Genomic DNA, 10,125 nt, shown 5'->3' on the forward strand with positions numbered 1-10,125 from the left:
CTTCCGAGTTGTGAAATGAGAAAACAAACAAACCCAGCCATTCCAGCCCTGTCAATCTACTTCTCAGTGGACAGATGCCCTGGTGCCAGAAAAGCTTCAGCCCATGATCCCACACTTCTTGGCAGTGCCAAAAAAAAGCCGGAGATCTACTGGACGCAAAAGTGCGGCGGTTCCTCACCTCGAAGAAATGGTGTTTGTGGCCACACTGGAGCTCCTGGGTGAGGCTGTGTGGGGAAATGTGTGCAGGCTCTTCTTCCTGCACGAGTGAGTGATTCCTGGTCTCCCAGATAATCCATCTGATCTGCTCCTGGAGCAAGGTGCCTCCGGACAGGGATGGATTAATGGGTGACAGTCCAGGTTTGTGCACTGAGGTTTCTGGAATGAGCCAGGTACATCGGTAGATTTTGTGGATTGCATTGTTAATTAATTAAATGGCACCATTAATTATGGTTTTAAATATTTTATTGGGCGCTTATCTGGTGGGAATTGGCTAAAGTTTCTGAGAAAATGGCAGAGCTTGGGTTTTAACACAGACAACTCTCTGTGCCATCTATGGCCATGTCCCTTTGAAGGCCATCACTGGAGGTCCCAGCCCGGGTGTCCTGTTGGGCACAGGATTTTTTGGAGGGGGATGAGGCTTCAGTCTGGTCCCTCCACACACTCCTGGGGACATCTTGGTGGGCACAGTTCCAACAAAGCCCAGCCTAGTGCAGCTGAACCCCCCAAGATGCACAAAAGCACCCTGGAAGTCTTGAAAGGTGGGTTTAAAACCCTGCAGATCCCACCGCATTTATTGTACTGGCCCTGACAGAGCCGATGACCTGCTTTGGCACAGACAAGGTTTTCCTTTTGGCTAACGATTTGCGTTTAGTGTCACATGGGGCATCCCAAGAAGCTGCAGCATTCAGGCCTTTTTAATGAATTCCTATCCCTTGCATATTAGTGGGAATATTTCCACTGCAGCAAACACCATAAACAGTTTCCACACTGGGGTGTGTTATACTGCCACCAGAATTGGTTCTTCTGATGGTTCATTTCTTTTATGCTGAGAATTCAGGACCAATTCAGCTCGGTTTTATGCATCATTAGAGATTTACAATTACTTTGCTATAGTTTCTTTCTGGAAGCCTATCTCTCATGGTTAATGCTATGGGAGTCCTGTTGTGTAGAGGCTGCTATGAGCCACCTTATAGCAATAAAGCATTTGAGAAGGATTTGGAATTATGAGTGGCTAAATTCTCTGTGCAGTGCCTGTAATGCTGTTATCCCTTGCTGAGCTTGGGTTGAAACTCTTTTTTTTTTCTTCTCCCCAAATTAGAAGAAAAAAATGCCGTTTCTTTGAGACATTTTGAATCATTTAAATGTAATTTTTTTTGTTGAACCGCTGCAGTCGGAAATGAGGAATTGTACGAATTTCCATTTGGATTTCATGATCCTTAAAATACATTTAGGTTGTATTAGTATAAAATGAAAAAAAGGCCTCTTCTTTTTCTTTTTTTTTTAATCTCACTTTTAAAAAGTCTAATCATTATTTGGGATTTTATTTTGGCTTTTGTATTTTATGTGTGTTGCTAAAGCCAATAAATTTCACAATCTCTGCCCTTGCACAATAAGCAGTGGATCTGCATGTGTTATAATCCACATAACTCACGTTTTACGTAAATACACTATTGCACTGAAACAAACATGATATGTAGAGAATAATATGGGCCTGATCTAAAGGCCATTAAAATCAATGAAAAGATTTCAAATTAACATTTATAGCCTTTAGATCAGGCTCTAAATGGGAAAATTACAGTTATGGAGTTTCCCATTTACATACCTGTGTGCTGCATTTAATGTATTTTATGGAATTGAAATTACTTGGTCCTCTTTTTCATGCTTTTTTAGGCTAAGAATTTGCCAAGGGCATCAACAGCAGTTTTCCCAGGCTCCAGCACAAGGATTTAGTCAATCCACTGATGACTCAAATCTTTGAAGAAAAGGACATGGTTATCAGAGAAGCTTTGACGACAGCAAGGACGGGAGTGCTATCTGCCTTTTTCCATCAGAGATTCCCATTCCCTCTCATTAACATACTCAGGGCATCAGCACAGCCATCGGGCCCGAGGGAATCGCTTCCAACTTTTAAGGGAATATGCACAAGACCTCAGCCCTGCGTTGTTTCAAACAGATCAAACCAGATTTGCCACATGTAAGGTGAGAAGAAAGGCTGGGGCACAGCAACATTAGGGGAGGGATTCAAAGGTTGCAGGGAATTTTCAAATCCATTTTTACATCTTGGTGATCTTTCTTCCTTTACAGGGTTCTTCAGTCCCACGGAAGATGTGATGTCTGTGAAAGCTGCTGCTGCAGTAAGTGGAAAAGGGAGATGCCTCTACCTGCTCTCTCCCAGTGCCCTGTAATGAAAAATGCTTTTGGAGCAACACTGGAAATAAGCCATCAAAATATCTGATTAAACCTCTTAGGAAACTCTCACTAATCACCTTCTCTGCTCTTGATGGAATGTATTTATGCATTATAAATATACTTACTAGGTGTGTGTGCTCCATAAATCACACCCAGCACTTGTATATGATGTATAAGCACATTCTATAGAACACACACAAATACAGATGCCAAACTCCCACAGAGTTCATCACTGGAAAATGTTTGAAGGATCTGATCCTTAATATTTAATGAGCAAGATGCTATTTCCTTCCTCAGCTTTTATCTCTGGTTTGGCATAGTCATTAAATTTGTTGTTTCCTTGCAAGATTATATAATTTATGACCTAATTTTAGACTTTTGTGTAACCGCGTTGAAACACTCGTGGCGTATCCCGATTTCCTCACACGGAGTGCTCCAGCATTTGACACCAGCTCCAACACGGCTTCTATGAGCTGCCCATCAGCAAGGAGTCACAGGCAAGAAAGGAAAAGAGCCCACCAACATTCAGGCAGCATTATAGGATTAGTTTGGGGCGTTTTTTGCCCTGTAAAAAATATGATTTAGCAGCATTTCCAAAGCCGTCTGCGGTGCTGGCAGGAATCCCCAGGTAAGACAGGCAGCACCCAGCAACTCCTGTTCCTGGAAACATTTCATGCAGCTGTTCTGGATTTCAGACTGCTCTGGGACAGCTACCTTCAGTGCAGGGAGGGGTGTTTGGAGGTGGGGAAGCAGGGGAAGGAGTCACTCCGTGCTTTAAAGCCACTGCCAGCCCTTCACCCTCTGGAATTTCCTCCCAGCACCAGCCTGGCTGCTGGGCTGACTTTTTGCTGCACAAGGTGCTGCCAGATAACTCCAAAATTAATCATTCTAAAGCTGCAGCCACAGTTTTTTGGTGTTTTCTGTGTGTCCAGAGTAATTCAGAGATGCTGTAAAGAGTGCCATGAGCTTCAGCTATTTTGTCAATTTAAACTGTATAGTTGGGACCAGTCTTTCATCAAATTTAGTGTATTGGCTCTTGCATTAATGCACTCAGAGCATTTTATCCTGGTGTTCCATAGGGAACTAGCTAGTGGTTTTGGAAGGACTCTAGGTTTCCTTTGTGCTTGCAGTGCTGTTTGGAGGAGTTTTCCTCTTTTTCCACCTTATCCTGAATATCCAGCAGGGATGGCAGAGTTGGGGTGCTGCATCCTCAGATCAGCAGCAGGAGCACAGGGACCATGTCCACGCAGCCCAGCACACCCCTCTAACACAACAACTTCATGTACAGGGCGAGGGGGGTGCCTACATGAAAAAAAAAGCATCCTTATAAAAAGGGGACATTAATTCTTGGATTAAGAAAAATTGGAGAGTTTGTCTCCTTGGCTTTAATGGAGCTGTTCCAGGAAAGCAGCAGAGAACAAAGTGTTTTCAGTATCACATAATTCAAGAGTAAAATCATAATTCCAATTACCATTGCAGCCACTTCTGGCCTTGGGAAACCTATGCTAATATTTATTATTATATGATTGACCTCTGATTTCTTCATCATTTATATTAGCAACCCTGATATTCTTAGTAACATCCTTTAAATCATAGAAGCAGGTGTCAACAGTGCACGATGAAGTCACATCCTGCAGATTTTTTATTTACTTAGCCCATTTTTTTTTTTTTCTGGTTAAATAACATTGTGAGATGCAGAATCTCACCTCCACAGGGCCTTGAGGGGTGTATGTAATCATGGAATGCATTTCCTATAATCTCACAAAATGACTCAATCCTATCAGAGGTACAAATAGTTTTACAAAGTCAGTATTTCACTCCCATCACCGCCTGACATCATCTTCCACACTGCACAAGAAAATATTTACTTGGCTCTTTGACATGAATTGCCACAAAGCCTTTGGAACAAAAACCAAGAAGTGAGAATTAAAATGGAATAATTTGACTTAATGAATTTAGCCTCTTTTCTATGTGCTGGATTTAGATGTCAGATGATTTCTTACAACATTTGGGATGGACATGGACACCTCCAATCCCTGTTCTCCAGAGAGATGCCTACGCACGGATCACAGAGTTGCCCAGAATATCCAAAGCTGGAAGCTGATCCTTTTCTCCATCATCTCAATATTTTCTTTGCATAAGTGAGCATTTCTCTGGATGAATTAAGACACTGCATTTGTTTTCCAGGTACAGGTGAGGTGCCAAGGGCAGCCTGGGGCTTCTCACTGCCTTCAGCAGAGTTGATAAAATTGTATTTATCCACAGAGAGACTGATTTTTTTTTCAGATTGTTCTGAAGATGTGTCAAAAAGTTTAAATTCTCTGTCTCCCATATCCCCTGCTCATCTTCCTGCCTTGGTGCAGCTCCTGCTGTTGTTCACTTCCAGAGAGCACAGCCAGGGGCTTTTCAGCATCTCCTCGGGAAAATGTTCCCCATCTGTGGAGCTGGGTAAAATGGCACCCACCCGGAGAGGGCTGTCCTTGATCATCCTTGTCTCTTATCCATCATTTTTTTACTGAAATTAGATTCTTCTGAACTTACATTGCTTTAAAGGGTTTACCTGGCTCAGCAGGTGACAGTTTGGGGATGTTTCAGATAGATTTTGCATCATTTGGGACAAATTTTTAAGGTTTGTGAGCCTTATCCAGTTGTCAGGCAGGTGGGTCCTCTTCCCCTCTCTGCGCATGTAGCCCTAAAAACACCCTCTGATTTCTGGATGTCAGAGGGGGAAAAGGGTCAGAACAGTCCCAGATCCCGTTCCTGAGAGCTGTCAGTGTGTAATAGCCATTAGCAGCTTCTGTAGTGACACAGGTTACTGCCACGGGACCAAACACCTGCAGGGAAGCTCCTCAGGTGAAATTCCCCTCGGCTCCAATCAGGTTTTCTCCGGAGCAGGGACCGCTGGCTGCGCTCAGGGCGATCCGCCTGCTCCTGGCTGGAGAGGCACTTCTAATCGACTGCTAAGAGGCTTATTAGCAATGTAAAAAGGAATTGGAGGCAAGGAAAGGATTCTTCTGGCAGAAATGTGCTTTGTAAAATTAGTTTTTCTGACAGGAGTAATTGGGTTAAACTCCTCGTGACTGTGGGTGTTATGTGTTGCCCCTTATTTTACCCAAGCAAAGGGCACCAAACACTTTGAACTTTGTAAATAATTGTTTCCAAAGTGTCGGGTTGGTTTTTTTTTTTTTCCCTTCTCTATAAATTCTTCAGAGAAAAGCTGATTTCTAATCCTTATTCCGCCAATGACAAACAGCCTTTTCCCACTCTAGATATATTTTCTTTCCCCTCTTTGGATTTTAATATTTCTTAGATATTATAAAAATCTTTTTTAAGGGGGAGTGCAGAGCTTTTGCTCAGATTGGGAAAATCATTCCTAGAGCTTTAAGAAACTGGAGAAAGAAAGAGAGAAAACATCAAATAGAAGAACTTTATTGTGCACTGTGGCAGGTGTTGGGCCGTGGTGTGGAGATGTGTGTCCAGAGCCTGACCTATGTCCAGAGCAGACTGCTGGACTTCACTCTGGCTTTTCCTCACTCCAGATTCCTGGAGAGTGAAGGGGCTGGCCCTTTGCTGGTTGTTCATTCCTTCTGGGCTGAAGCAGAGCCGGGATTTGCTCCTCCCTCCCCAACCCCACCCTGGCATTGCTCTGCCACTCGTGTGCTGAGGAGAGGGGCATTTTTTTCTTGCAAACACCTTTTTTTTCTCAGTTTTATTTCACTTTTTCATGCACAGTAACAAATGTTAATGCAGAAACAGAACAGAAACTGTCCCAGATTGTGCAGTGTCAGAGCCTGCAGGAAACCCATAAACCTGCATAAACCCAGGCCAACCCATGGATGTGGGAAAACTGAAGTGCTGAAAAAGCAAGACATTATATTCTCCATTATCCTGAAAAGTTGTATATGAATTCTTTTAGTTATCTGCTATTTATTTCTTCACCTTTTTTTGGCAAAAGTCACAAATAATGAGAAATACCTCACTGGAGCTTGGGCTCTCCAGTGTGGGGGAAGTAATCGCTGAGGAGCTCAGCTGGAACATTTCCTTTTTGTCTTCATGTAGTGGCTCAGGTCTTCCTCAATGGTAGGAGGCTCCCACCAAGACTGATCTTCCCTCCTTCTCCTCCTCCAGAGCCAGGGGTTTCAGGTCTTGGATGATGGTCTGTTTCCTGCCCCAGCTGAAGCAGGAAAGAATTTAAAATTTAGAATCATGGAATCATTAAGGTTGGAAAAAACCTTTAAGATCATCAAATCCAACTGTCAGCCCAGCACCACCCAAATGTTCACTGCTAACCCATATCCCCAAGTGCCACATCCACATATTTTTTGAACACTTCCAGGGATGGTGACTCCATCATCACCCTGGGCAGCCCATTCCAATGCTTTAAACCTTTTCCATGAAGAAATTTTCCCTAATATCCGATCTAAACCTCATCTGGTGCAACTTGAGGCCGTTCCCTCTCCTCCTGTCCCTGTTCCCTGGGAGCAGAGCCCGACCCCCCCGGCTGCCCCCTCCTGTCAGGGAGTTGTGCAGAGCCACAAGGTCCCCCCTGAGCCTCCTTTGCTCCAGGCTGAGCCCCTTTCCCAGCTCCCTCAGCCACTCCTGGTGCTCCAGCCCCAGCTCCTTTCCCTTCCGTGAACACACTCCAGCCCCTCGAAGTCTCCCTTGTAGTGAGCAGCCCAACACTGAACGCAGCAATCCAGGAGTGGCTGGTATATTTTCTCCCCTAAAAAACCCCCAAAATAAATCTCTGATTTTTGAGAAGGCACCATCCAGCAGAGCCCAAGTGGGAATGTTCGCGTTCGATGCCATCCATCACGGCGGGAGCGGCTCCTCGGGCTCCGCTGGTGGCCAGAAGGAGCTGTCAGGGCCGGCGCGCCGGGCGGGCTGGGAGCCGTGCTGGCACCGCTCCCTGTGCACGGGGGATTTCTGCTCTGACAATTTTTGGCTCCTTTAGGTTCCTCCGGAGCTGCACGGAATATATAATGCTCTGCACTGGGCTGACAGGGAACTTCAGTGCAGATTGCAAGGAGAGATCCTCTCCCTGCATCACTTTGTTTTGTGGTGCGCTAAAATAATTTTCCTTGTTCCTGCAGCTCCTGTAAAGCCAGAAGAGCTCTCCATATTTCCTTCCTGGATGCCTTTTTCTCCTCTGCTTACAACTATAAAAGCAGCTTTTCATGCTCCAAATCAGAGATAAATGGAAATTGCTGCTGAAGAAATAAAACACAAGGCCAATCAAATCGTGACACAGGAAGCAGCCTTCAGCCAGTGCATTTTTGAGAGCTATTTTTAGACTATATTTTTATTTTGTGACTCCATATGGGAAGTCAAACCCATATGGTTTGGGAGAATGGAAGGTTGTGCTTTTATAGTGATTTTGCAAACTATCCCAGCTCAGCTTTGTCCTTAAACTCGTGCTTAAATCCAATTGTCTGAGGTGGGACTGGAGCACATCAACCGCTCCTGAGGTTGTACCAGCACAATTCCCTCCTGAGGTACAAAATTATTCTACATTTGTTAAATCAGTCTCCAGTTAACTCGGCTCTCCTTAATTACAACTTTTCTCATCCTTACACCTGCCTTTTGTCCTTTTTCTTTTTAATATGTTCATCTCTTCTCCAATGTTCTGATGCCCTGATGGATGTGTTTGGTCCCGTACCAGCCAGGATGCAAAGCTGAGCATCCACGGCCATCATGCTCCTGCTCTTCACAGTAGATGTTGCTGTCTTCCAAATACCCAGATTAATGTGATTTTGAGGAATAAGACTTTATTCTGCCCACAACACCGTGGCAAATTCTGAGCATGCTGATGAAGCAATAATTTCTCAGAAAAGGTATTTTCCTTCTGTCACCCTAAATGTATAAAATTAGAAACGTATCCTCAGTGTTCATCCACCAGAATATCCACTTTATTTGTGTTAAAAGCTTTTCATGACACTGAACCAAAAATTATGTGTCTTTTAAGGAATTTTGTGGCATGGTTAAAAACACCAACAGGAAGTTTCTGACCTGGTAAATTCCAGAGGATCAATATTTGAGTTTTTCAATTGTAACCCTGGAGTTTCTTCCCTTTGCAGTTTTTCAGAAGGTGGAATTAAAAAAAAAACCCAAATGACATCAGCTGGATGCTTTAATAGGTAAAATAGTGAGCAGAGGCTCAGAAATGTGGGTGATTTGGTTTAGTGGATATGGTGGAATTGGGTCAAAGGTTGGAATGGATGACTTTGGAGGTCTTTTCCAAACTTAATGATTTTGTGATCCTGACGTGAATTACAGAGGTTCAGGGTAGCAAACACCCTGTGGAGCTGCTCTGACTAAAGAAAAAGTAATTTTCTGCGTTAGTTTTGATTCTGGAGTTCTATTTAACCTCCATGTGGAAGCAGAGCTAAGGAAAGAGCAGGGCATTGGCAGTCAATATTTTTACAGTGGTTTTTTGTTTGGTTTTTTTTGTTGTTTTCTTTTCCTAGGAAACAGTTCTCCCCTTTTTGAGGGGATAAAGTGCAACGGGAATAGGACTGCTCAGTGGAGAATTCCTTGTGGCAGAAGGATGGGCAGCATGGAGATTTCTGAGATGGTTTGGATGTCACCTCCATCCAGTAGAAGGAATGTAATGCTAAAACTGGTCATCAAAACCGAGACCTCACAGATTGTTTTGTTGGACAGTCAAGAAAATAACCACCGAATTTTTCCCCGGACCAGTGTTAGAGGAGACAATGAGAAAACAACCTGGCCCCAAAAGAGGAAAAAGGGAAAACCTGCGATTAGAGCAGAGAAAAAGTATCAAAATTTGTAAAAGAAATCTGATGAAGCCATATTTGTATCCAAAATCCATGATTGTTTTGAAATCCAAGGAAGTACTGTTAAATTATTTGCTTGGAGGAGCTCTATAGTCAGAAAACCCTCATCACTTGTATCCCACTTTAATAAGTTTATACCATTCTGAAATCCCAAAAGGCAGGAAAAACACCTGAATTTACGATGCTTGGGAGTGCTGGAATTAGATGCAAGAAGCTGGGTTTTCCCAGGAATGTTATGCTGGAATATTTGAGTAACACAAGTTCTAGCACAGGCGCTTGGGGGGTGTGGTGTGGGCACAGGAGCACTGGGAGGTGGACTCGTCACTGCTCTTCCTGGGCATCCCTTGGCACATTGGAGCATCGTGATCCCGGTAAATCCAGCCAGGAATCTGTCAGTGACTTCAGCAGAGCTGGAATTCCATCCCAGTGTGACACGGGCTGGTGACGTGGAGCGATGTCAAGCCACTGATGTAGAACTGGAAAAATTCCTCGTCACATAACTGATCCCACTGGGTTCCCAAATTTCACTTGGGACTTTCTACCGAGTTTCCATTCCCATTGCAAATACATGGATAACATGTTAAGGCATTAGCCTTAAAAAAGTAAAGAAATCATTTCTTTAAGAGATGGGCAATCTGTAGAAGACATTTGTGTAATTTTGCATTCTAAATGTGATTTATATTTATAAATAAATTTGCATAAAATCTCCAGCTCTCGATGTCATAGTTCTATTCTATCTTTAATTCAGATGCTCAAGAAATGGAAACCATTTTTACAGCTAAATAAAAGCCATACAAAGCTGCCAGGAGAGAATGAGATACACATTGTGCCATGCAGCCATGATAAATCCAGCAGCACCATGGTTACAGCCAAAATGAGAGGCCATCAGAAACCAGGGAATATCAGCACATAGAGATTC

The 10,125-nt window shown here is 43.5% G+C and overlaps 1 long non-coding RNA gene across 1 annotated transcript; it reads left to right on the forward strand.

Annotated features, from left to right (window-relative positions):
• The first annotated feature begins 6 nt into the window (after positions 1-6).
• Positions 7-9,916, forward strand: LOC108448711. The gene is made up of 4 exons (XR_001864693.1): positions 7-218; positions 1,891-2,199; positions 2,305-8,243; positions 8,877-9,916. It is a non-coding gene; the product is annotated as an uncharacterized LOC108448711 (long non-coding RNA).
• Positions 9,917-10,125: the final 209 nt, after the last annotated feature.

The sequence above is a fragment of the Corvus brachyrhynchos genome, unplaced genomic scaffold, assembly GCF_000691975.1.
Source record: "Corvus brachyrhynchos isolate BGI_N302 unplaced genomic scaffold, ASM69197v1 scaffold220, whole genome shotgun sequence".
Lineage (NCBI taxonomy): Eukaryota > Metazoa > Chordata > Aves > Passeriformes > Corvidae > Corvus > Corvus brachyrhynchos.